Source organism: Phyllobates terribilis, unplaced genomic scaffold, assembly GCF_046119375.1.
Source record: "Phyllobates terribilis strain yellow unplaced genomic scaffold, ASM4611937v1 Scaffold_3__8_contigs__length_932513732, whole genome shotgun sequence".
Classification (NCBI taxonomy): domain Eukaryota; kingdom Metazoa; phylum Chordata; class Amphibia; order Anura; family Dendrobatidae; genus Phyllobates; species Phyllobates terribilis.
This window is the reverse complement of record NW_027362763.1, coordinates 713862838-713890075: the sequence shown is the minus strand read 5'-3', so window position 1 is coordinate 713890075 and position 27238 is coordinate 713862838. Positions and strand designations below refer to the sequence as shown.

Below are 27238 nucleotides of genomic sequence, written 5' to 3'. Positions count from 1 at the left end.
ACATCTCTACAGAAGTCGTTGGGCCTGCCACTTCACCGGCTAAAATGCGATGTGCCTACCCGGTGGAATTCAACTCTGCACATGTTGCAGCGACTGTGGCAGCACCGACAAGCCCTGGTGCAATACGTTCTGACGTATAGCCTGGGCCAACGAGATCCAGAGGTGGGGCAAATCACACTGGAGGAGTGGTCTCAGATCAGGGACCTATGCACCCTTCTGCACAGTTTTGAAATGGCGACGAAGATGTTTAGTGCTGACGATGCCATTATCAGCATGACTATTCCGGTGATTTACATGCTGGAGCACATGTTAAACAGAATTCGGAGTCAGGTGGTGGCACAAGAGGAGGTGGAGGAAGTAGAGGAGGAGGAGTTGTATGCGTAAGGGCTAACATCTGCAAGGTCCAGACGGTCGGCAGCACCAAGGCGGCAGGCATGTGAGGGTGGGGGAGATGGTTTTACCAGGGCGCATGGTAGCAGCCAAACTAGTGAGGAAGGTGCAGGAGCCCAGGAAGAAGTGGAGGACGAACTGATGGAAGACTCATCAGATGAGGGAGACCTTGATCACATTTCTGTTGTGCGAGGTTGGGGGAAGAGGACAGAGGAAGGAAGCATGATTGTTACCTCGCCACCAACACAACAGGGACTTGGTGCTCCTGGATGCGCAACACACATGAGTGCCTTCTTGCTGCACTACCTGCAACATGACCCTCGAATTGGGAGAATTAGAAATAATCCTGACTACTGGGTTGCCACACTGTTAGATCCCCGGTACAAAAGTAAATTTGCAGAAATTATTCCTGCCATAGAAAGGGATGCACGCATGCAGGAGTATCAGCAGAGACTGTTGCAGAATCTTACATGTGCTTTTCCACAAAACACCAGTGGTGCACGTAGTGAATCTCACAGTTCCAACTTGCCAACCGTGGGACCGTCAAGTGTTCAGCACTCAAACCGTAACAGAACCACAGTATCTGCTGGTAACATCAATTTTGCGGAATCATTTCACCACTTTTTTAGCCCATCCTTTGCAAGGTCACAGGAGACAAGAAGTCTGACACATAGTCAACGCCTAGAGACGATGGTACAGGAGTATCTCCAAGTAAACATTGAAGCCATGACTGTGTCACTGGACCCTTGCTCTTTTTGGGCTTCCAATCTGGATAAATGGCCGGAGCTAGCCACTTACGCCTTGGAGATCTTGTCATGCCCCGCAGCCAGCGTTCTGTCTGAACGTGTGTTCAGCGCTGCTGGTGGTGTGCTGACAGATAAGCGCACGCGGCTCTCCACTGATAATGTAGACAGACTCACGTTCATAAAGATGAACAAATCATGGATCCGAAACGACTTTTCTACCCCTGTGTCATCCTGGGGAGAGTAAAAGCTTGATGATTGGTTAAAATCACCCTACCAACCGTTTTAAGCTTTCAAATTACTAATCATGTTTATCTGTATCTTGGCTGGAAAATAATTTGGGCTTTGTAGCAGTGTGCAGCACTGATTCTATTAGGCCATCTATAATAAGCTCCACCAGATTTAAAATTACTAATCATGTTTATCTGTATCTTGGCTGGAAAATTATTTGGGCTTTGTAGCAGTGTGCAGCACTGATCCTATTAGGCCATCTATACTAAGCTCCACCAGATTTAAAATTAATAATAATTTTTAGCTGCATCTAGCCCGGAAAATAATTTTGGGGCTCCGAGATGCGCAAGACACATAAGTGCCTTCTTGCTGCACTACCTGCAACATGACCCTCATATTGTCAGAATTCGAAGTAATCATGACTACTGGGTTGCCACACTCTTAGATCCCCCAAACTTTTCGATCAACCTTTTCATTTTAATAAAGACCAAAAAAATTGTCATTTTTGAAATTATAAGCATTAGCAGGTTATTAGAAACTGCAATCAAACAGTTTTCAACTCAAAACTTTATTCTAGGTGATGTTACATTTTCACATAGGACCCCTTGTTCGAAAGGAGCTTCTGAACTCTCTCGTCCATTGAATTTGTCAGGTTTTGGATGGTTTCTGCTTCAATTGTTTTGCATGAGGACAGAATACCCTCCCAGAGCTGTTGCTTAGATGTGAACTGCCTCCCGCCATCATAGACACTCCTTTTGATGATGCTCCAGAGGTTCTGAATGGGGTAGAGGTCAGGGGAGCATGGGGGTCACACCATAAGTTTGTCCCCTTTTATGCCCATATCAGCCAGAGATGCAGATGTTTTATGTGCAGCATGAGATGGTGCATTATCATGCAAAAAAATTATCTTGCTGTGAAATACACGTTTCTTCTTCTTGAACCATGGCAGGAAGTGCTGTTTGAGAAAATCCACATACATTATGGAGTTCATCTTTAGCGCCTTCAGGGATCCTAATGGGGCTGACAATCTCTCTCCCCATGATTCCAGCCCAAAACATTACTCCACCTCCTCCTTGTTGGCGCTGTAGCCGTGTTTGCGTGGGGTGTCCATCAACCAGCCATCCTCCACTCCATCCATCTGGACCATCGAGCGCTGCACGGCACTCATCCGTGAACAAAACAGTTTTGAAATCAGTCTTCATGTAATGTTTAGCCCACTGGAGCCGTTTCTGCTTGTGTGAAGTGGATAGAGGAGGTCGACAGGATGGCGTATGCACAGCTGCAAACCTCTGAAGGACCCTGCATCTTGTTGTTCGGGGGACGTTGGAGGCACCAGCAGCTTCAAAAACTTGTCTGCTGCTATGACAAGGCTTTTTTGCCGCTGCTCTTTTAACCTGACGTAATTGCCTGTAGGAAAGAGTCCTCAATTTGCCCTTATCAGCACGCACACGTGTGTACTGTGAATCAGCTACATACTTCTTGATTGCCAAGACACTTCATCCTGATCATCGCACAATGTTGATTGTAGTCATGCCTTGACCTAAACACTCCACAATTTGTTGCTTCTCAGCAGCCGACACATCCTTTTTCTTTCCCATTTTGGCAGAAAATGTAGGCTGCTTAATAATGTGAGACAGCCTTCTTAAGTAGTCTTGCCTTTCATTGGACACACCTGCCAAACTAATTAGCACAGGTGTCTGCAATTGCTTACAGTGATATAAAGAGCCCTGACACACATCACCATCAATGAGTTTAACTGACAAACAAACAAATTCTTCCCTTATCACTCCTAAACACTTTTTGCATAATAATTTGGAACACAGTGTACATGTGCTTTTCCACAAAACACCAGTGGTTCACGTAGTTACAGTTCTAACTTGCCAACCGTGGTCTGTATGGAGTTGTTCAATAAAGGGCCCAATATTAAGATAACATAGATGGGAGAGGTCTCTATGAATAGGAATTCCTAAGTATTTGATACCCTGTGAGGGCCAGGCAAAGGGAAAGTTGGACTGGATGAAATCCTATATGGATTTGGGGAGGGAGACATCGAGGGCCTCAGACTTCGCTGCATTGATTTTAAAATTTGACCATGTAACAAAGTGATCTATTTCAGCCATAACAGCATGGATGGATATATGTGATTGAGTGATATATAGTAGGACATCATCAGCAAATAGAGAGCACTTGTACTCGGTGCCTCCCACCTCAATCCACCTAATATTGGGGTTATGGCGAATTGATGAGAGCAGATGCTCCGTCACTAGGATGTATAAGAGAAGGGACAGAGGACATCCCTGCCTTGTCCCATTGGTGATTGTGAAAGGTGATGAAAATGTTCTGATGCACCCCCTGGGCCTTGGGACACCCGGAGCCGGACCCTTTTTGGTGGATGCTGGTGGTTGTAGTCTTCGTGGCGGCGACCCGGTTCCGTGGCTCAGGGTGGTCAAACCAGTGGCGGAACTATTTATGTGGTTTTGATGTTTAAATGTCCGACTACGCCACCCGTGGATTGCGGTCAGAGTGAACCGCCGCTGCAGGGCAGACCGCTGAGGCTGGTGTTGTGGGTGCAGCAGAGCGTAGCATAACTCCCCACGGGAGGAGAATAGCCTCAGGGCAGTGTATGCGGAGGATGGGGGTGATGGTGCAGGGCAGCAGCAGTAACGACACGGAGTCAGTGATGCAGTCCAGGGCCTTTACTCACAGTTCTTATTATCCAGACCACGTCTGCAGGTAACGGCTGCCCACGTCGTACTGTGCTCACCAGGTGAGGGGCTCAGACAACTCCCAGATAACTTTGGAGCGCTTCACAGGACCCCCTTTGTGTGTCCTTTGTCTGGCCTTTCTTACCAACCCTTCTGTCCGGCTGCCTCGGGCCTCCTCTTGGTAAACTTGGCGCCAGTTTCCCTGACCCTATGTGGTGCCTTCCTAGCGGGTGTAGCGAGGGGCTGCGCCACATGAAATGTCACAGCCTCCGGTTTCTAGCTGAGGGTCGTTTCCTGCCTCCACTAGTTTCGAGGACCCGTCTCCCCCTTTGGCCTGACCCCTCCACGCAGGTGGATTCGGGCGTGCGGTGGCGACTCGCCCGTCCGCACCCCTGGGATCCCTTCATTCCTCGTTCCTGGAGCCTTCTCCGCTCCTCTTCCTTCCTTCTCCCTCTTCCAGGCCTGGGCCTCTGTTACTAGGCCCGCCTCCGGAGCAGAGCTCATGCAGAGCCCCTGCTCCCTGCCACTTCTGCTCAGACTTCTCTGCACTGAACTAAGATGGTGCCCACCTTTTATACTCCCTTCTCAATGCACCCAGGAACTGCTTCCTCCCTGCTCCTGCACTACAGGGTTCCCCTTCCTCAGTGTTCCCTCCCCCCACTCCAGCCAGGGACAGGGACTGTCGTGCCCATCTCAGAGGCATAATGGTCGCCCTGCCCCACGGCAATGTGGTGTAATGCATGCAGGTGTCGGGTCCTGATCCACACTCCATCCTTACCTGAGAGTGAGATATCACACCTCTGGGTGAGGTGCAATACCTCTGTAGCAACCGAGCCCTCAGGGTGCTACAGTTCCATTTATCTTCAGCCTAGGTGACGTATTGTGATACAGGGCCGAGATTTTGGCTATAAAAGGGTCCCCTAGACTCCTACCCCAAGCTTTTTAAGAGAGTCATATATGGCGTGGCAGGAGACTCTATGGAATGCTCTCTCAGCATCCAACGAGAGTTTCTAATTAGAAATTTTTAACTGCATCTAGCCCAGGAAATACTTTGTGCCTAGTAGCAGTGTCTGCTAGTCATCGGATTATCCCGGCTGTTAAGCAAGCTACACCACCTGTAGTTTGGACACTTAATTTTTTCAAAGGAAATGCTTCGGGACCACGGGATACTCAGTGAAGAGCATCAGGAGGCACCCCAAGGCATAGGGGCTGGGACTGGCAGTAGGATGCCTTGCGGTGGACAGCCGAGCTCGATCCTTATAAAAGCTTTTTAACTGCAGCAGCTTTAGTGGACGCTACTGGAGCTGGAATTACGCGGCTGCTGGCATGAGACTTGCCCTCCAATAGATCCTTGTAAATGGATTTAAAGTGTATTCATTCAAATTAGAGGGACAATTTAAATTAAAAAGCTTAGAGCTGCCTCCACCACAGGGGGGCTCGCTCGACCCACCAGCAGACAGGCACCAGTATTGGGAGAGGGGGGCTGGCCGTCAGGGTTCACCGCGGCTCTGGCACAAACCCGGCGACACGGAGGTGGCACGGGCAGGAGCGGACTGAACGTGTCGGCTTCTCACTTTTTGGATTTTAGAAGGGCATGACATGCCTATATCTGTGTTTCCCCCTCCTTTTACTCCTCCACCTCTTTTCTTTTCGCATGACTATATGTACTTGTCACTTTTCCATGTGTTAGTTGTGTCTTCTGAGCAGTTTGTCAGCTTTTGGACACCTTTGAAGGTGTTTTCTATGTGTTTCTATGTGTTTTTGTTTGCCTGCCATTGGTTTTAACGGTGTTCGAAGGTGTTCGACGAACAGTTCGACGAACAGTTCGGCGAACACACGGGTGTTCGACGAACCGAGCCGAACTCGAACACTACGGGGGTGGCTCAACACTAGTCCAGACCCCGTTTTGCAGGGAATTTTAGTACGCAATGTGAAAGCACCCTTAGTCAGCTGAGCTCTCCCCCATTAGGCCACGGCACCACTATCAGTATTTGTTCAGTATTCGGTCAGTACTTTTTCTCAGGAGTGGGAGCCAAAACCAGGAGTGGGTGATAAATGCAGAATTGGTGACTTGTTTCTATTATACCTTTTCTCTGATTGTTCCTCACCTGGTTTTGGCTTCCATTCCTGAGAAAAAATACTGACCGAATACCGACCAAATACTGATAGTGGTGCCATGGCCTTAGTTTCAGGCTAGGTGCAGAAGACAGGGTCTTCTCTCATCTGAGAGAATCTGTCCAATTATTCTGATCACACTTTGATCAGAGTTTGACCAGATTTTCTCAGATGAGGAGAAGATGGAAAAAAAAATTCTCCATCTTCTCCATTGTATCAGTATGTGAAAATCTGAAAATGGGACCGCACTCAGATATCTTCAATGGTGAACTGACAGAGCAAGTTCACATTGTCTCAAAATATCATTCCTTAAGACTTGAAAGCTTCCGTACCTTTCATCTATTCTTTTACCAAACAGCCTACACAAGGTCACTCTAGAGTTATTATTCAGGAGCATATGTGTCTCCTTTGTGCTTTATAAAGAAGAAAAAAAAAGAATACAGTGTAATTGCTATTTAAGTTACCACTTACTAACACTCAAGGACAGATGTGCGATTATAAGCATATACTGAGCTTCTTCCATAGGTTACATTCTGCAATCATTAGCTGCATGTAGAAGGACAGCAAAGACAATGAGCCAGTGTTCAATTACTGATAAGGTCATAGGAGAGAGCAGCTGCAAAACATAATGAAATCTCATATTTTGTGCTCAGTACATATCATATCAAGGTCAAAACTGCCGACTGCCACAATGTGTGCAAATGTGCTATTATGAATGGCATAAACTTCTAAACTTCATAATATATTTATGTATGGAGTGATAGAGATAGATAATAGATAGATAGATAGATAGATAGATAGATAGATAGATAGATAGATCGATAATGGATAGAGCATGATGTAGGGTCTGAGACTCTGATTTCAGTGATGTGTTGCTTGTCTGCATTCTGTCATTTTGATAAAATCCCTGTTTTCTCTGCTATAGCTCTAGCAGAGCTCAGAATGCTGAGCTTTGTATAACCCTGCCCACACCTCTGATTGGCTGCTTTCTGTGTACACTGCATAGGCAAAAAGCTGCCAATCAGTAATGGAGGCGTGGTTACACAGAGGCAGTTGTCTAGGAGGCAGGAAACACTTAGTCCTGTAGTGATAATTTCCTGCTGATAAACCACTGATTTTATTGAAACATCAAAACACAGCCTAGTAAGTGACACATCACAGGAATCAGGGTCTTAGCCCCTACATCATGCTACTCTCAGATTCCCTTTTAGGTTGAAAAATGTATCTATAAAAAATATTGACTATTCATGATTTGTTTAATAATTTGTTCAGAAAAAAAAATAAAAATTAAGTTGGCAAACCTGCAGATAATTGGCTTTTTATCTACAGTAGCTGCATGCTTGTGCTTAACTACGTCAAATATATATGTAGGAACTCTAGACTAAATGTATGACATTAATAAGGAAATTTTTGGTGTACATGGACGTCACCTGTCTCATTAAGATGTTTTTATAGAATATGCAATTCTGCAAAATGTGAATGTTTAGACCAGGGGTCTCAAACTCAGCTGGGCATATGGGCCGCACACGGAAAAACATTTAATTTGGGGGGCCGCATTATTTGCATGACAAAGTGACATTTTTAGTGATACCATTTTATTTTCTATACACTTTTTTGAACTGGTCCCCCATACTGCAGACATGGTCTCCCATCCAGGTCCCCCATACTGCAGACATGGTCTCCCATCCAGGTCCCCCATACTGCAGATATGGTCTCCCATTCAGGTCCCCCATACTGCAGACATGGTCTCCCATCCAGGTCCCCCATACTGCAGACATGGTCTCCCATCCAGGTCCCTCATATTGCAGACATGGTCTCCCATCCAGGTCCCCTATACTGCAGACATGGTCTCCCATCCAGGTCCCCCATCCTGCAGACATGGTCTCCCATCCAGGTCCCCCATACTGCAGACATGGTCTCCCATCCAGGTCCCCCATACTGCAGACATGGTCTCCCATCCAGGTCCCCCATACTGTAGACATGGTCTCCCATCCAGGTCCCCCATACTGCAGACATGGTCTCCCATCCTGCGGACATGGTCCCCCATACTGCAGACATGGTCTCCCATCCAGGTCCCCCATATTGCAGACATGGTCCCCCATATTGCAGACATGGTGCCCCATATTGCAGACATGGTCTCCGATCCAGGTCCCCCATATTACAGCCATGGTCCCCCATCCTGGTCCTTATCTTGCAGACATGTCCCCCATCCAGGTTCCCCCCATACTGCGGTCAGGGTCCCCGTCCCCCCACACTGCGGTCAGGGTCCCCGTCCCCCCACACTGCGGTCAGGGTCCCTGTCCCCCCACACTGCGGTCAGGGTCCCTGTCCCCCCACACTGTAGTCAGAGTCCCCATCCCCTCACACGGCGGTCAGGGTCCCCGTCCCCCCACACGGCGGTCAGGGTTCCCGTCCCCCCATACGGCGGTCAGGGTCCCCGTCCCCCCATACGGCGCACATTGTCCCCCTGTGCTGTATTTCACATGACAGAGAAAAAAAAAAAAAAAAAGATTCTCACCTGTCCTCCATTCCCTCGGCGTCCTTTATGCACCTGCGGCCCGCAGGCACAGACCCCGTAACGATCGTGGCTCTCTCCAGCCGCCGCCGACATCAGCGCTGAAGCACAGTGCATTGCCTCGCAGAGACCGGCTCTCTGCACAGCAATACCAGTGTCAGCCGCCGGCCTATCAGAGGCCAGCAGCTGACATCTGCGTCCCAGCTCAGCGGCATATGACGTCACTGCCATGCGCAGAGGTCAGCTGCTGGCCTCTGATAGGCCGGCGGCTGACACTGGTATTGCTGTGCAGAGAGCCGGTCTCTGCGCGGCAATACACAGCATTACAGCGCTGATGTCGGCGGCTGCTGGAGAGAGCCGCGATCGTTACGGGGTCTGTGCCTGCGTGCCGCAAGAAGCAGCCGGAGGGGCCGCATGCGGCCCGCGGGCCGCGTGTTTGAGACCCCTGGTTTAGACTAATTCTACATTAAAGTATCTGGGAATATTTGCAGTTAATGTGCTATTTTAATTTTATAAGCATAGAATATAATTTATTAAAGCTCTATTTTTCAGATATTATTGGGTGATTAAGATATCCAAGGCAGTGTTTTCCCTAATTTGGGCTGGATATCTATGTATTTCAATGTATTCAATGATGGTATAAAATTTGCAGTATTTTATCAATGAATCCAGATCATAATGGAATCTTCATAGTGTCTAGTCTACATTTGCACATATAAGACCATTCACACATTAAAGAGGATGTCCAGTGAAAACAACTTATCTCCTATCCACAGATAGTTACTGATCGGTGGGTGTCCAACCTCTGGGATTTGCACCAATTGGCAGAATGGGGAATTTTTATCCCCATGGGGAACTTTTATCCCTGTTCCAGAATGAAGCAGCAGGTCGGACGCCAGACCACCACTCTATTCATTATCTATGGGGCTGGAAGAAAAACCCGAGCTCAGCACTCGGCAACCCTATAGGAAGGTCGCACATGCGCACTGGCTTCGATTCTGACAGGGATCAAAGTACTATATGGCCCATTAGTACCTAAATTCAGTGACTAATTCACACTCTAACCGGGCACCCAGTGGTGTTACTAGAGTCCGATGGGTCCCTGAGCAAAATTTGGACCTGGGCCACCACCTGCATGTTGTAACGGGTCCGGGAGGCGGAACCTCTGAGCTACTATACAAGGGGGCGGCCCTTGTAAGGGAGCGGGTGGCAGTCTCTGGGTGAATGGACAGGGAGTTACGGCAAGTGATCAGGGCAGTCTCTGGGTAAGGGGTAGGTACGACCTGTGATGGCGGAGCCTCCGGGTAGGCTAGCAGGCAGATGGTAGATGTGTGCTCCCAGGTGAGCAAGCGAGAGTCTCTGGAATAGCAGGTGGTCACGGCACGTGACGGCGGAACCTCCGGGCTGGCAGGCAGGTAGGTAACGGAGAAGCGCTCCCAGGTGAGCGGGCAAGAGTCTCTGGAATAGCTGGTGGTCACCGCACGTGACAACGGGACCTCCGGGCTGGCAAGCAGGCAGGTAACGGAGATGCGCTCCCAGGTGAGCGGGCAAGAGTCTCTGAGATAGCTGGTGGTCACAGCACGTGACAACGGAGCCTCCGGGCTGGCAAGCAGGCAGGTAACGGAGAAGCGCTCCCAGGTGAGCGGGCAAGCTGGTCCATAGACAGACTGACCGGAGTTGTAAGGCAGACCGTCGGACCTCAGGCAAGCAGGCAGGTAGCTGATGTGCGCTCCCAGGTGAGCGGACAAGTTGGTCCTTAGACAGACTGACCGGAGTTGTAAGGCAGACCGTCGGACCTCAGGCAGGCAGGCAGGTAACAAGTATTCAGGCAGGAATCAGGCAGGTAACTAGCAGGAAACTGGCAGGAAACTGGCAGGAAACTGGCAGGAAACTGGCAGGTAACTGGCAGGTAACTGGCAACGGGACCTGAGGGCTGAAGCACAGGTGAGACACAGGTGCAAACAACATTGCTCGGGCACCTCCATTTTGGAGGAGGTGCCTTATATATGATGAAGTCCTCCGGCCATTGGCCGGGGACTCTTTAGGGCGGCGCGCGCGGCCCCTTTAAGAGGAGGGGAGCGCGCGCGCGCGCGCCCTAAGCACAGGGGCCGGGAAGGAGCGCGCGCTGAGAGCAGAGCAGGAGGAGGACGCCGGGACGGAGCGCGCGCTGACAGCAGAGCGGGGGGAGGAAGCCGGGCACGGAGCAGAGCGGTGAGAGGAGCAGCGTCCCTGCCTAGCAGAGGGCAGGGACGCCGGCACTACAGTACCCCCCCCTTTAGGCCCCCCCTTTTTTAGGCCAGACAGAAATTTAGCTAGGATGAGAGGGGCATGGATGTTCTCCCGGGGCTCCCACGTTCTCTCCTCAGGACCAAACCCCTTCCAATCTACCAGGAAAAAGGTCTTTCCTCTTACCATTTTGGTGGCAAGAATGTTCTCTACCTCAAACTCGTCCTCAGCAGAAACCGGAGCAGGAGGCGTACCTGTAGACTTGGAAAAAGAGTTAAGTACCACAGGTTTGAGGAGAGACACATGGAAGGAGTTAGGGATCCGTAAGTTGGCCGGGAGTTTCAATTTATAGGCCACCGGGTTGATCTGACTGATGACCTCCAGTGGGCCGATGAACCGAGGCCCTAACTTATAGGAAGGGATCTTGAGCCGGACATATTTGGACGAGAGCCAGACTTTATCCCCAGGGCGGAATTGAGGAGGGTCCAGACGTCCTTTGTCAGCGTGTCTTTTCATACGCTCGGACGACAGAAGGAGTGCGGACCGGGTACTCTCCCATATGGAGGAAAACTTGCTAACAAGAGATTCCGCAGCCGGATTGTCCGCCGAGGTGGAGACGGGAAACGGGATCCGAGGATGCTGACCGTAGACTACAAAAAACGGGGATTTGGAGGAAGACTCGCTCTCGTGATTGTTGTACGAGAATTCGGCCCATGGCAGGAGATCCACCCAGTCAGAATGGTGGGCATTAACGAAGTGCCGAAGGTAACTGGTCAGGTTCTGATTGATCCGCTCCACTTGACCATTAGACTGTGGGTGGTAAGCGGAGGAGAAGTCCAGGGTGACGTCCAGCAATTTACAAGTGGCTCTCCAGAAACGGGAAGTGAACTGTACCCCACGATCCGACACGATGTGACGGGGCAGGCCATGAAGACGGAAGATGTGGCGGATAAAGTCTTTAGCCAGCTCGGGTGCAGACGGAAGACCTGGCAGTGGAATGAAGTGAGCCATCTTGGAGAAGCGGTCAGCGACCACCCAAATGACCGTACAACCGGCAGAGACGGGCAGATCAGTAATGAAGTCCATCGCTATATGCTGCCAGGGGGCAGCAGGTACTGGCAGAGGTAGGAGGCGGCCGGCCGGCAGGTGTCTCGGAACTTTGTTGCGGGCGCAGGACACACAGGCAGAAACAAAGTCTATTACATCCTTGTGCAGGTTAGGCCACCAGTAGTGCCGGGTAATAAGCTGGAGGGTCTTTTTCTGACCGGCGTGGCCAGCTAGTTTAGACGAATGACCCCAGTGTAGAATCTTCTCCCGATCAGGTACTGGTACGAACGTCTTACCAGGAGGAAGACGATTTAGACTCACGGGAGCCACCTGCATTACTCTGGCGGGATCGATGATATGTTTCGGATCCTCCTCGAGATCAGACACCAGAAAGGATCGAGACAAGGCATCCGCCTTGACGTTTTTGTCAGCCGGGCGAAAATGAAGGACAAAATCAAAACGAGCAAAAAACAAGGACCACCGGGCTTGGCGCGGGTTAAGTCTCTGGGCATGCTGGAGGTAAGCCAAGTTCTTGTGGTCAGTGTAAATTATTACCGGGTGAAGAGCCCCCTCGAGCAGGTAACGCCACTCCTCCAATGCCAGTTTGATGGCCAATAACTCTCGGTCTCCTATGGAATAGTTGCGCTCAGAGGAGGAGAAGAGTTTAGAGAAGAAGCCACAAGTTACCATCCTCCCGGAAGATGATTTTTGAGTAAGTACCGCTCCGGCTCCAGAGGAGGAGGCGTCAACTTCCAGGAAGAACTGCTTGTTGCCATCTGGGCGATGCAGCACCGGGGCGGAAGAGAAGGCCTGTTTAAGGGAAAGAAAGGCCTCCTCTGCTTCGGGTGGCCACTCTTTGGGATTAGTACCTTTACGGGTGAGCGCAGAAATTGGGGCCGTCCGGGAAGAGAAGTGTGGTATGAAGAGGCGGTAGTAGTTGGCGAAGCCCAGGAAACGCTGAATGGCCTTCAACCCCTCCGGTCGGGGCCATTTCTCGATGGCAGACAGTTTCTCAGGATCCATTTGAAGGCCGGTCTGAGAGATAATGTAGCCCAGAAACGGAAGCGAGGTCTGCTCAAAGAGGCACTTCTCAAATTTAGCGTAGAGATGGTTCTGCCTTAGCCTGAGCAGGACCTGACGAACGTCCCTCCGGTGAGTCTGGAGATCCGGAGAGAAGACCAAGATGTCGTCCAGGTACACCACTACGCAGGAGTAGAGAAGGTCCCGGAAGATGTCATTGACCAACTCTTGAAAGACGGCAGGAGCGTTACAGAGACCAAAGGGCATTACCAGGTATTCATAGTGGCCGTCCCGGGTGTTGAATGCCGTCTTCCATTCATCCCCCTGACGAATACGAACCAGGTTGTACGCCCCACGAAGGTCCAGTTTGGTGAAGATCCTAGCCCCCCTCAGACGATCAAATAATTCTGGAATGAGCGGAAGGGGGTACTTATTCTTCACCGTGATCAGGTTTAGGCCTCTATAGTCTATACAGGGACGGAGAGAGCCGTCCTTCTTTTTGACGAAAAAGAAGCCTGCTCCCGCCGGGGAGGTAGATTTCCGGATGAATCCTCTGGCCAGATTCTCCTCAATATATTCGGACATTGACCGGGTCTCAGCAGCGGATAAAGGATAGATACGCCCACGGGGAGGAGTAGTACCGGGTAGCAGATCGATGGGACAGTCGTATGGTCTATGTGGTGGTAATGTCTCTGCCTCCTTTTTATTAAAGACATCTGCATAAGACCAATAAGGAATCGGAAGTCCAGGTAGATTAGCTGGGGTAGGAGAGGGACGGACGGGATGGACGGGAACCAGGCAGGTTTTATGACAGTCTTGTCCCCAGCGAAGGACCTCTCCGGTTTGCCAGTCTAGCACGGGTGCATGTCTCTGGAGCCAGGGCAGACCTAGCAAGAGGGCGTGAGAGAGTCCAGGCAGAACATGAAAGGAGATACTTTCAGAATGCAGCATTCCCACCTGCAGGGTAATGGATTCGGTGATGAGTTGAATGGGGCGAGGTAAGAGGCCCCCATCCACGGCAGCGACAGACAAGGGTACAGCCAGAGGTTTGGTGGGGATGCGATATTTCTCAACCAGGGACTGTGAAATAAGGTTCCCGGCTGCTCCAGAGTCAAGTTGGGCTAGTTCGAAATAACGGTTCTCCCCGTAGATGATCGAAACTGACAACAGCAGGGATGGAGAGGATTTATTCTTGTCTAGGTGGACCTCTCTGAGCGAACCTAGACACAGGCGTTTCCCGACCTCTCCGGGCAGGCACGGATCCGGTGCTCCTTACTGCCACAGTAGAAGCAGCTCCCCTCGGCACGGCGTGAGTCCTGACGGGTTTTGACCATCTTGGTCTGGTCGACCTGCATAGGCTCAGGAGAGTGTACCTGGGGAGAGATGGAGGGAATGACGGGTTTCTGGAAAGTAGGAGCTAAACGTGGAATCCTTCTCTCACGGGTGACCTCTTTGGCACGCTCCTGAAACCGTAGGTCAATTCGGGTGGCAAGAGTTATTAAGTCATCGAGAGTGGTAGGAATGTCCCGACCGGCAAGTTCATCTTTAATACGGCCGGACAGACCCTCCCAGAAGACGGAAACCAGAGCGTCGTTATCCCAGGCCAGCTCCGAGGCAAGGGTACGAAACCGTATGGCATATTGGCCCACGGTGAGACTCCCCTGACGGAGGCGTAGCAACGATGATGCAGATGAGGTCTTCCGTCCGGGTTCGTCGAAGACTTTCCGGAAAGCCGTGAGAAAAGCAGGCAAGTTGGACACCAGGGGGTCTCCTCTCTCCCATAGAGGATTCAGCCAGGCCAGGGCCTCCCCGGTGAGATGGGACATGATGAAGGCAATTTTGGCCCGGTCGGAGTTAAACTGGTAGGACAAAAGTTCAAAATGCAGGGTGCACTGATTCAAGAAGCCCCGAGCCTGGACGGGGTCGCCTCCGAAGCGAGGAGGTGCAGAAAGCCGGGGTCCGGGGTAGGATACCATAGTATTAGTGAGCAGCGGAGCCGCCGGATTGCAAGATATGGCACTGGCGGAGGTTGTTGGTGGATCAGACAGAGTGTTCAGGCGAGTATTAACATTCCGCAGGTGACCCAGGATGGCCTCCTGTTGGGACCTCTGACGGGACAGTTCAAGACCGAGGTCCGAGAGCGAGGGAGCTTGGGTGCCACCGGGTTCCATGGCCCGAGCAAACTGTAACGGGTCCGGGAGGCGGAACCTCTGAGCTACTATACAAGGGGGCGGCCCTTGTAAGGGAGCGGGTGGCAGTCTCTGGGTGAACGGACAGGGAGTTACGGCAAGTGATCAGGGCAGTCTCTGGGTAAGGGGTAGGTACGACCTGTGATGGCGGAGCCTCCGGGTAGGCTAGCAGGCAGATGGTAGATGTGTGCTCCCAGGTGAGCAAGCGAGAGTCTCTGGAATAGCAGGTGGTCACGGCACGTGACGGCGGAACCTCCGGGCTGGCAGGCAGGTAGGTAACGGAGAAGCGCTCCCAGGTGAGCGGGCAAGAGTCTCTGGAATAGCTGGTGGTCACCGCACGTGACAACGGGACCTCCGGGCTGGCAAGCAGGCAGGTAACGGAGATGCGCTCCCAGGTGAGCGGGCAAGAGTCTCTGAGATAGCTGGTGGTCACAGCACGTGACAACGGAGCCTCCGGGCTGGCAAGCAGGCAGGTAACGGAGAAGCGCTCCCAGGTGAGCGGGCAAGCTGGTCCATAGACAGACTGACCGGAGTTGTAAGGCAGACCGTCGGACCTCAGGCAAGCAGGCAGGTAGCTGATGTGCGCTCCCAGGTGAGCGGACAAGTTGGTCCTTAGACAGACTGACCGGAGTTGTAAGGCAGACCGTCGGACCTCAGGCAGGCAGGCAGGTAACAAGTATTCAGGCAGGAATCAGGCAGGTAACTAGCAGGAAACTGGCAGGAAACTGGCAGGAAACTGGCAGGAAACTGGCAGGTAACTGGCAGGTAACTGGCAACGGGACCTGAGGGCTGAAGCACAGGTGAGACACAGGTGCAAACAACATTGCTCGGGCACCTCCATTTTGGAGGAGGTGCCTTATATATGATGAAGTCCTCCGGCCATTGGCCGGGGACTCTTTAGGGCGGCGCGCGCGGCCCCTTTAAGAGGAGGGGAGCGCGCGCGCGCGCGCCCTAAGCACAGGGGCCGGGAAGGAGCGCGCGCTGAGAGCAGAGCAGGAGGAGGACGCCGGGACGGAGCGCGCGCTGACAGCAGAGCGGGGGGAGGAAGCCGGGCACGGAGCAGAGCGGTGAGAGGAGCAGCGTCCCTGCCTAGCAGAGGGCAGGGACGCCGGCACTACACATGTTCACCAGATGTATAGGCCCTTGTAGCGTTCTAGATTCAGTGAAGATATACATGTTCACTCCCCATGTAATAATGACTCCATCCTGTAATAATGTCCCCAATCCTGGCCCCTTCCTGTAAAAATGTCCCTCATCTTGGGCACCTTCCTATAATAATGTTCCCCACCCTGGCCCCTTCCTGTAATAATGTCCCCATCCAGGGCCCCTTCCTGGTATAATGATCCACATCTTGGGCCCCTTCCTATAATAATGTCCCCCATCCTGGCCCCTTCCAGTAATAATGTTCCTCATCCTAGGCCCCTTCCAGTAATACCATCTTGGTATATTGTACTCCATCCTGGACCTCTCCTTGTATTATGTCTCACTTTCCTGGCATAATGTCCTCCATCCTAGGTATATCCCTGAGATAATGTCCACAATCCTGGGCCCCTTCCAGTAATAATGTTCCATATCCTGGGCCCCTTCCAGTAATACTGTCTCTCATCCTAGGCCCCTTCCAGTAATACCATCTTGGTATATTGTACTCCATCCTGAACCTCTCTTTGTATAATGTCTCACTTTCCTGGCATAATGTCCTCCATCCTAGGCCCCTTCCTGGTTAATAAAAAAAATGAAACTATTATTCTTACATTCCTCCACTCCCACAACATGCGGCATCCTCTTCTATAGTCAGCTCAGAAGCCAACAAATGACTTCAGTGTGCAAGTGATGGGCAGCGCAAGATGTCACTGCCATGTGCCACCCGTAACAAGCTCGCCAACATCAGCTGCCGACTAATCAGATTGGCTGGAGGCATGGATTGCAGTGCAGAGGGCTGGCGGGTCTCTGTGCTGCAATACATTTCAGCTGAATGTGCACCCTCAGATGCACATACCCCTGAAATAGCCGCTGACGTCGTTGGGCCCCCCTCCAGCTCGGGCCGGTACGTGGTCGCGGGGTTGCCCTTCCTGATAGAGTGTGATATGTTGTTTTTTTCGTCAAGATCTCCCGTACGCCTTATTGAAGGCCATTTTACAATATACAGAAAGACGTGTCACTGAGATCATAGCCCCGACCTGGTGCTGCTGACACTCCACCACCAGCGACTCCTGTGACTGCTAATGGATCATTAATGATATATTAACCATTGCCAACAATTAGTGGCTAATCAAGAGTAAAATGCAGATTTATTCATCAGTTTTGTATGTATGATCACGTATTCTCTAGCAATTATTATCAGGTCTGGAAATACTTCATTTACATTCAGTTTTGCACACAAGACCGATCAGCTTTGAAAGTTTTTTTCGACTTATGTAAATATAATATTTTATTACGTTTTGAGAACAAACAATAAAAATGTTTTTTTCTCTTTTCCATCTAGAGTCTAAAAACAGAGACAGACATAAAGCTACATCTAAATCTGCTGTTAGAAATGAGCAAATCAATTCGGAACAAATCAAATTCAGTATGAATTTCCTGAAAGATGTTTTCATTTTTCGTGATTCGATTTGAGAAAATTCGAGCAATTTTGCCAGGTTGTAAGGGCTGGAAAGGGGCTAGAAGAAAAAGTTATACTCGCCTCTCCCTGGCTTTCCCCATACCTCTCCCTCTCCTACCGGTTCTCCAATCAGCTCTTTTCTTCTGGGCCTCTGGTGCTCCTATTCTTCACTGGGGCCCACACCATCACATGGGGCCCGACACACATCATGTGTCGCGCCCCTTATGACTGCGGGGGGCCTAGTGAAGAATGTCAGTGTTGTAGGCCCGGAAAGAGAAGAAGAAATAAGAGAGAAGGCGATAAGAAGATTGGTTGACGCGGGAGGGATACACAAAGAGCCCAGGAGAGGTGACCATAAGAAGTTTTTTTAACCTCATCCCTGGAGATTAAATTTGTATCAAATTTTTTTTGATGAATTGATTTTCCGTTTGATTTCAAGCAATTTTCCCTATATTGAATTTCAGGAGATTCGCTCATCTCTATCTGCTGTCCATTGTAGTGCCAGCATTATGAATGAGATTGTATGAAATCTTATCCCCATGCTGAAGAGACTAATTGCAGTCGTAGTGCTGTAAAATCCAAAGCACGTCCAATATGCTGCAGGTTATTATTGCAAAAGGATAAATCTATGGTAAATCCGCATAATTCCTGCAGCAAAATCCAGTTAAACAATCTGGACTCCAAACTGTTTCCTGCATTGATACCAACTATCATAACGTGTGAGGTTAGAGAACAGTTTTCCCATCTGATTGCTAAACAGGTGTATGATTTTCCAGGAGAACTGTTGTTTTACCTACCACAAAAGTTTATCCATCACAGTCTAAGAGGTTGCCGTAAACGGAAATGACACCCTTCTGCAGAAAGCTGTTAAAAGGGTATTGTCACGGGTTTACCGCGACAGAGATGGGCCAGAAGACCGCAGTGTCTGATTTTGCATACTCCTACACTGATTAAAAGCACTTCACCATCATATTAAACAGTGCAGGTTTCTGCTAGCAGTGCAGGGGTTAATTTGTTCAGCTGAGGGCTCCTGGAGCTTTCCTGCTTTGATGGTCTCAGCTGTTCAGTGTTGGCCATTCCTCTCTGCTATATATTTTCTTCTTTCCTCTGGTCCTCTGGCAATAAGGGATTGCCAGTGTTAGTTCTTGTTGCTTGGTTCTGGAGTTGGAGATGTTGGTTTGTTGGAGGTGGCGTTTGGAGAATTGTTCAGAAGACTGTTGCTTGGTGTTTGTCTGTATGCACGTTCTCATCCTCTCCTATTTGGTTTCTCCTTCTTTTACTCCCAAGTGTTCCTCTCAGTTGTTTGTGAGTGTATTTTTGTATGATTGGTATTTTCATTTAACCTTGTCAGTCTTCCCTTGTTTGTCAATTTGGTGTATTCTTATACACTTCTACTCCCCACTTCCCTGGGTGGGGGAGGGGACAGATAAGAGTTGAAATAGGAGCACAGCAAGGCACATTGCCTTCACCATCAGAAGTAATCCGGGGAGCAGGGAGAGACTAGGGTGCCCCGTACTTTGAGGGATAGGGAAGGAGCCCCTAACCCCGTGATATCCTGCTACAGTGCCGTGACAGATATTCTCAAGTTTTAAATCTCTATCCTTGCAGTAGGATATACCATCTAGATTATAAGGCGTCTGACTACTGGGACCCCCATCAATCTTGATAATTGGGACTCTGAAGAGCCAAGGATGAATGGAGTGGAGATCAATCATCATTTATTGGACCACTCGAGATAGTCAAGCGCTGAACTCGGTTGGTCTTGGGCACTCCCATAAAAATGAATATAGTGTCGGTGTGCAGGTTCGAACTCCTGTTCATTCACACCCAATTCTCGTGATTAGTGGGGAGTCCAGTGGTCCGGTGATTGGGAAGTTATCCACTATCCACTATCCCATGGATAGTGATAACTTTCAAACTTGACAATACCCTGTTTAAGTATGAACATTGCCTTATAGGTGGCACTAGACTGCTAGCTTTCTTCTTCCCTGGAGGAAAGCTAATTTTCAGATATTTTTTCATATGGAGCATTGCCTAGCCCATAAATCTCTCAATGCCAACTAGCAGTCTCCACAAGGAAAAATAGTACCCCAGGTGTGACCCTATTTGTAGAGTGACCCCTTCAACCATGCCACAACAAAAAAATCTAAAGAAAATAGAAATTAGGCAAATCAGAAATATGTGTGTGGCGCCCATGCGGGTTCAGTCACCACAGAGATACTGCATCTCACCCAGAGGTGTGGTATCTCACTCTCAGGTAAGGAAGGAGTACTGCCCGGGACCCTAACACCTGCATCCAACACTACACTACTCCAGACCAGCAGGAGGGGCAAGATGCACTGCTCTCCTGCTGAGCCCTGTCCCTGGCTGGAGTGGGGGGAACCAAAGTAGGGGGAACCATGTAGTGGGTGTGGGTGGAGGAAGCAGTTAAGGGAGCTCAGTAAGAGTGATATAAAAAGGGGTGGAACCATCTAGAAGGGTTCCAGTCAGAGAAGAAGTGAGAGAGAGTCAGAGGAGGAGTTGGGAGCAGGAGCTCTGCTCAGGGAAGCGTGGGCCTGAGTGAGGAGGCCCCGGGAGAAGGAGAGAAGGAAGAAACGGGAGCAGAGAGAGGGCTCCTGGAGTGAAGAAAGGATCCCAGGGGTACGGGCAGTGCTGGAGGCCACCCGTACACCCGAATCTACTAGGCGGTGGAGGGATCGGGTCGCAGAGGGGACCGGCCCCTAACTAGTGAGAATTACAATATTCAACTAGGTAACTGGAGGGTGCAGCATTGCAGGTGCTGCAGCCACAAGCCACATCTATTTCACCGAGAAGGTGGCCATAGAGGGCCCAGGGGACAGAGAAGATGTCGCCCGACAAGGTCCGCGGTCACTGGATTGAGACACTGGGTGTGAGGTGCAGGGAGACGACCAGAAGGAACACACAGAAGGGGGTCCCGTTATGTACTCTGGAGGTGCCGGAGGGTTAGCTGAGCCCCTGCCCGGTGAACGCAGAACGACGTGGGAAGTTATGATCTGCAGTTGTAACCAGGAGCAAAGTGAGAACTGTGAGTAAATCCGGAAGACTGCATCCCCACTGTCTCTGTGAATTATTACTGCTGCGCCATCACCCCCTGCACTACACTGCACAGCAACATCTATAACAACATCACCATTTCCTGCCCTGGAGCTAAGCTCTGCCTGTGGAGAGCTGAACCAACTCTGCTGCACTAACATCAGCTCCAGAGGACCTGCTCCGCAGCGGCGGCTCCCTTTAGCCGCATACCACAGGTGGCGTCACAAACTGTATATAAGAACTTTAATTCCCCTGTAAATATCCCCTTTTATTGACCGCCCTGGGTCACGGACCGGGTCCCCGCCACTGTGACATCTCCCCTAGCAACGACCGGCCAGGCACCGAGTACCCCACGGCCCAGGGGGCGTGTTATGTGCGTAAAACAATAGTGATTGTAGTTGGGTTAACTCTTCAGGTTGTTTAGAGCTAAATTTGGAGCCACCCTCAATTTGAAGCCACTCTCAATTTGAAGCCACTCTCAATTTGGAGCCACCTTCAAATTGGAGCCACTCTCGGCAACCATTAATATATTAGAGCACATAGAACCTTTAAGTACTCACTATATTGGCGGTTCATTCACAGCCCCAGTAACTTCAGCTCTGCTACATCTGTGCTGTACCTTCAGCACCAGCAGCCAGTTAATTACTTGTGACATCAGGAGCGCATAAATCATTTACTAAAGTCATAGAAATTGTTTTCACTTCTCTGTTTTTGCAAATGAAGTTCTTAGTGTTTTATGTAATTACTCAGGTATGGCAGCTTTTCAGAATGCAAAATATAAAAATGTTCTTTTCTATCGAGGTGTGACCCGTAGGCACATTAATATGTGCAACTATGATTAATTTCCTGTGAGATGTGAGTAAACTCTTCATGAATCTGTACTAGAAATGAGCAACAAATATTCAGACTGTGCAGTAACTAATGAAAAATGTAAGAAATATTTGTAGAGATTATAATATGTAAGTATTTTGTATACGTAGTGCATTAGAAAATGTGCACTGTATAGACCTAATGGGGAGGATAAAGGGGGCCCTCTAGTGGACCTGTGTAATATTTACTTTTCTCTAGTCCATCACTTCAGGGGTTATGTGTATAAGAAGGTGACATTAAAGGCAAGGTTAAAAAAATGGAGGTTGAGCTTCACTTAAAGGAAACCCGGCTGTCATGTCCCACGACTTGGGAATTATAGAGTATTGTATTACGATTGTATTGTTGCTGTTATGCTGCTATACAATACGGTTTGATTTTTGAAGTTTGATCTCTGTGTCTCTCTGTAGTCCAGCTCTGATGTAAGTGACCCCTCCCTTCTTCTAATAGTTACTATTCAGTCAGCCATTATGTTCTATGGTTCATCTTCTGTACATCCCTTGTTAAGAATTATTTTTTCACCTGCTGCTGTTTTGTTGTGTATAATACAAGAATTTTAGCCTGAGAATAAAGTTCTTCTGAAATCTTCATACGTGCCTCTGATGCAGCTGAGTTGAAACTATCTGACAAATTCTTGGTGTGAGTACTGGTTCAATAGAAACATTCATAGAGAGAGTGACTCAGGAGCTCACACTTGCAGCCGAGTTACGGAGTCAGAATATTATCACTTTCCATAAATGTAATTTTGTTATTTTATTTATTATTTAGCGGCCTTCGGCTCAATCTCGAGCCATGGCGACTTGATGGATGAACAATCTGTAGGAAGATCAATCTTGTGAAAGCTTAGATAGGTCCACCAGAGTCTTCTCCACCGTTATCTTGATGGTATCAAGCCATCAGTTTGCTGGGTTTCCTCTTGTTCCTTCTATTCTTACGACCATGATGTCCTTCTCCAGTAATTGCTGTCTTCGTACGATGCATCCAAAGTAGGCAAGTTGTAGCTTGGTGATTCGAGTGACATGTCTGGCTTGATTTGCTGCAAGATTGATTTATTTGTTCTTCTTGCCATCCATGGTATTGATAACATCCTTCTCCAGCACCACATTTTGAAGACATCAATTCTTCTTCTGTCTTTTTCCTTTTTTGTCCAGGTTTTGCATCCATGTATTACTACTGAAAATAACAGACTATGTACAAGTCGTGTCTTCTTCGTCGGTGAAATGTTCCTCGATGTGAAGACCTTGTCCATTGACTTCATTGTTGATTTGCCCATAGCTATTCTCCTATTGACTTCCAATGTCATAGCTGCATCTTGACGATCCAAGTAGGCTGAAATCCTTTACAACTTCCAATTCATCACTGTCCATCTCAAATGAATCCCGGCAATTTTGTTACCTAATGTAAATGTAGTTGTTCTCTTGAATTTGGGGATGTTTATTTTGTCCAGTGCTTCTCTGTTCCTAAGATATGGCCACCTTTTCCTTGCATGTTAATCTAGTTTTGTTAACCAAGGGGATGTTGTCTTCAACTCTTTTCTGTCGGCACCTTCAAGAGGACCATGCCACCTTGAATAAAAACTCACTTTATGTACAAGGAAGAGGAACGAAAGAAAAACAATGCCAGATTCAGGAGAATAGCCGTATTTAGGCCATATTTTAAAAAAAATTACATATTGATGACAAGTGACATGTCCTTTTTAAAGTGAACCTGTCATGTTGAGGAACAGGAGCTGATCAGATTGATATATAATTTTGTGTATTTTATTCATTAAAATCCATGCTGTTTGTATGTATGAGTCCAGTGGGCGGTCCTATTAAGTGATTGACAGTATTCCCTGTAAGACTGTGCTTGCAGAAAGGTTTCTACTAATTATGAGCGAGCATGCTCGTTACTCGAGATTTACGAGCATGCTCGGGTGTTTTCCGAGTATCTTCAGCGTGCTCGGGTGTTATGTTTTTGTCACTCCGTGCTCATGTTTTGCGACTGTTTGACAGCTTTAATAAATGTGAGGCATGCCTATTTCTTAGGCTTTCCTCGTATGTATTAAAGCTGGCAAACAGTCGCAAATCATGAGCACGGAGTGACTAAAACATAACACCCGAGCACATTGAAGATACTCGGCGAGCACCCGAGCATGCTCGCCGAAAGGGTTAACAGAACATACTCGCTCATCACTACTTACTACGGCTACTCAGTGATTAACAGATAGTTCTCAATCACTGAGTAGTACCGCCCACTGGACTCATCTGCATACAAATGTAGCGCCCCGAGGGCTCGGTTGCTACAGGGGTATTGCACCTCAACCAGAGGTGTGATATTCCACTCCCAGGTAAGGATGGAGTGTGGACCAGGGCTCAGTTAGCTGCATACACATACACTTACCCCATTTCCGGGGGACAGCTCGACGGTGCTCCCAGATGCAGGCACAACTGACCATGTCCCTGCTGGAGTGGGGAGGGGGGAGAGAACCCAGTGGTGTAGAAGCAGAAAGGGGACGGTTTCTGGAGCATAGGAAGGAGCTCATTGGGTGCAGGTCACCTGAGCTCAGACACACAGACGCAGATAACAGGTGGGGGCCATCTTAGGAGGGAGTTCAGTTCGGTCAGTCAGAGCAGAAGGGAGAGAGAGCTGACAGGGAGCCGAGGTTCAGCCTGAGCTCAGCTCCACGAGGCAGGCCTAAAGAGAAGGCCGGGGCCAGAGAGGAGAAGAGGAGAAGGAGAAAGAAGGAAGGAGAAGAGACAGAGGAGTGGAAGGGCTCCAGAAACAAGAAGGCAGAAGGGACCCTAAGAGAGCAGAATGGACAGCAACCGTTGCAAACCCGCGTTATATCGGGTGAAGGGTCAGGCTGTGGAAGGGTACCGGATTCCCAAGTTGGTGGAGGTAAATCATCACTCAGCCAAGAACCGGAGGTCGTGATCATTTATTGGTGCGACCCCCCACCAAACCTGCTAGGAAGGCGCCATATAGGATAGCGGGAAGCGGAGGCCGACGCTTACCCGACACGGTCCGCGGTAGCTGGACAGAAGTTTGGTCACTGGTGGGGCACGAGAGGTCAGAGAAAGGACAGAAGGGGGTCCTGTGCCATACTCCTGAATTGCCTGGGGGTTGACCGAGCCCCTCACCTGGTGGACGCAGCACGGCTCGGGCAGTCATTGCTGACAAAAGTGACTTGGATAACACTGTGAGTAAAAACCCTGGACTGCATCATTGGACTCTGTGTGATTTCTGCTGCGCCAGCACCATCACCCCCAGCATCCACTTACACTGCCCTGAGGCTATACTCTTCCCGTGGGGAGTTATCCTACCCCTGTGCTGAACACCAACACCAGCCTCAGCGGTCTGCCTCGCAGCGACGGTTATCCCTGACCGCAATCCACGGGTGGCGTAGTCGGACATTCACAAATCTATAAATAGACTGCCACAACATTGGTCTGACCACCCTGAGCCACAGGATCGGGTCGCCACTACTACCCCCAGCATCGTACAGAAGCCCGGTTCCGGGTACCCCACGGCCCAGGGGGCGAGTCACAAACACCAGGGATCGGACTGTATGTACAACATGACAAGTTCCCTTTAAATATTTTTGTATAAAACTATCACCTAACAATCTATCATCTATCTACTATATCTATCTATAATCTATTTAGTCATTTTGTACCACATTTAATCCTTGTTCTTCAGGGAAAATCCTCAGGTATAGGAATCACACATTTTAGCTGAAACATCGGAAAGCCTATACTATGATCTCCTGGCAGTACATTGTTAGAAGAAATACAAAAGAATATATCAGCCTGTGTCTACGACACGACTGGAGAGACCTGGAGAGTTTTATGAGATTCTTCTTTTGTAAAGCGTCAAATATGACAAGAGATAATTGCTTATATTCTCATGTAAAATTTAGGGGGGTAAAGAATCCCTAAAGCACAAGGGCTGACAACTTGTAACTTTATTTAAAAGGAAGTGCAAGTTCTGAGAACCTTTGTATTATTTGTAGTAAAAGAACACTGTTATGACCCAAAGTGCTCCCTGTTGTCTTTTCGTGAGTCATCTCTACTTTGCTGCAGACGGTTTTGTATGTCTGGGCCTCCCTTGTGTTTTTCTCATTTTTTAAAGCAGTGAGTTTTCATGTCACTGAAATTCTCAGTCTTTCAATGTTTTCTGAGAATTCCTCTGTATGAGAAGATTAGCTAAGGATTGTGCAGAATGGCTCCGCCACAGTTAGAAATCTCCATCCCTATTGGTGATCTATTTTTTTCTTCTTTTTTTTTTACCCGAGGGATGATATTCCAGCTGTAACCAGAGTTTTATTGTGCCTTTTTAGGCTCAGGAGATTTTCTAGAACTCAGAGCATTATAAATGTAGTGTAAAAAATAAATGTAAAAAATGAATACTCACCTTTCCCTGGCCTTCACTTGTTGATCCCTCTTGTGCATTATTCTCCTTTATATTTTTTCCCGCTCAGGCACTGGCTGGGCTTTGAGACATCATGATGTTACAGGGTAACACATGTTGTGATGATGCGTGTGGCCTAGATTAGACTTCACACCACTGGCGGACACAGACAGAAAGGGACCCCTGCGCAAGAACAGAATATGGGCACTTTGCAATCTAATACTTCATCATAATGCCCAATTCTACTTGCTTTGGAGGTGAAAATGGGCCCCTTACTTCTTGGACCCTTGTGCGGCTGCACAGGTTGCACCAGTAACATGTCTACCCATGCTTCACACAATGTCATGACATGCTTCGATCTGTAACACCATAATGTTCCAAATCTAGTTTAAGCATTCCTGGATGTGATGACATGTTTCATCTCCAGAACGTCATGACGTTGTAAGACCTAGTCAGCGCTAGAAGTATCGAATTTGCTGGAAGAGAAAACTGGACCGGGGGGAGCAACAGGATGTTGGAAGAGAAGAACAGACCTTAGGGAGCAAACGGTGAGGGTAAGATAGAGGTAGTTATTGTATAATATTTTTTTTTACCCTTTCCTGGCTCTTTAGAATGCAACAAAATGCTGAGTTTGCGCAAAGCAAACTGAACAAAAAAATCTGATTGTGTCCAATCTTTAGTTTATGAGAAATTTAAGACAGCATTTTTTCAAATGAATTAGAATCAATTTGTTCTAGACCATATTATCACTTTTTTAACATCAGCTTTATTAAAAAATCAATAATCAATGATGTTCAACTGACTCACTTAAATGGGTTATCCAGGACATTTTTTCTGTCTGCCTATGGGGGTAAGAACTTACTTGCATGTAGTTGCTAACTACCTGCCTGTTCTGCCCTGCAATAGATCTCCCCCAGCTCGAACCGGTTACATACCACTCCTGCCGGTGATTCTTCAGCTTCCTGTGATGTAACTTCGACAGAGCAGTTCATTCTCTTCTGCTCTGCTCTGTCGACAGGGCGTCACTACCGACGTCATGTTGATTGACAGCAAGTTCAACCTAACACAGTGGAGAGCCGGCTGTGGACGTGACATCGCAAGAAGCAGGATAATCACCGGCAGGAGAGGTTCTGTGACTTTGCCCC

General features: G+C 48.9%; 1 long non-coding RNA gene across 1 annotated transcript in view; it reads right to left on the bottom strand.

Annotated features, from left to right (window-relative positions):
* The window catches only part of LOC141257468 (uncharacterized), a 202444-nt gene extending 180966 nt beyond the window's left edge, over nucleotides 1-21478 (bottom strand). Inside the window, exon 1 of the long non-coding RNA XR_012318071.1 lies at nucleotides 21395-21478. This is a non-coding gene — a long non-coding RNA (uncharacterized lncRNA). The remainder of the gene's footprint in view (nucleotides 1-21394) is intronic.
* Nucleotides 21479-27238: the final 5760 nt, after the last annotated feature.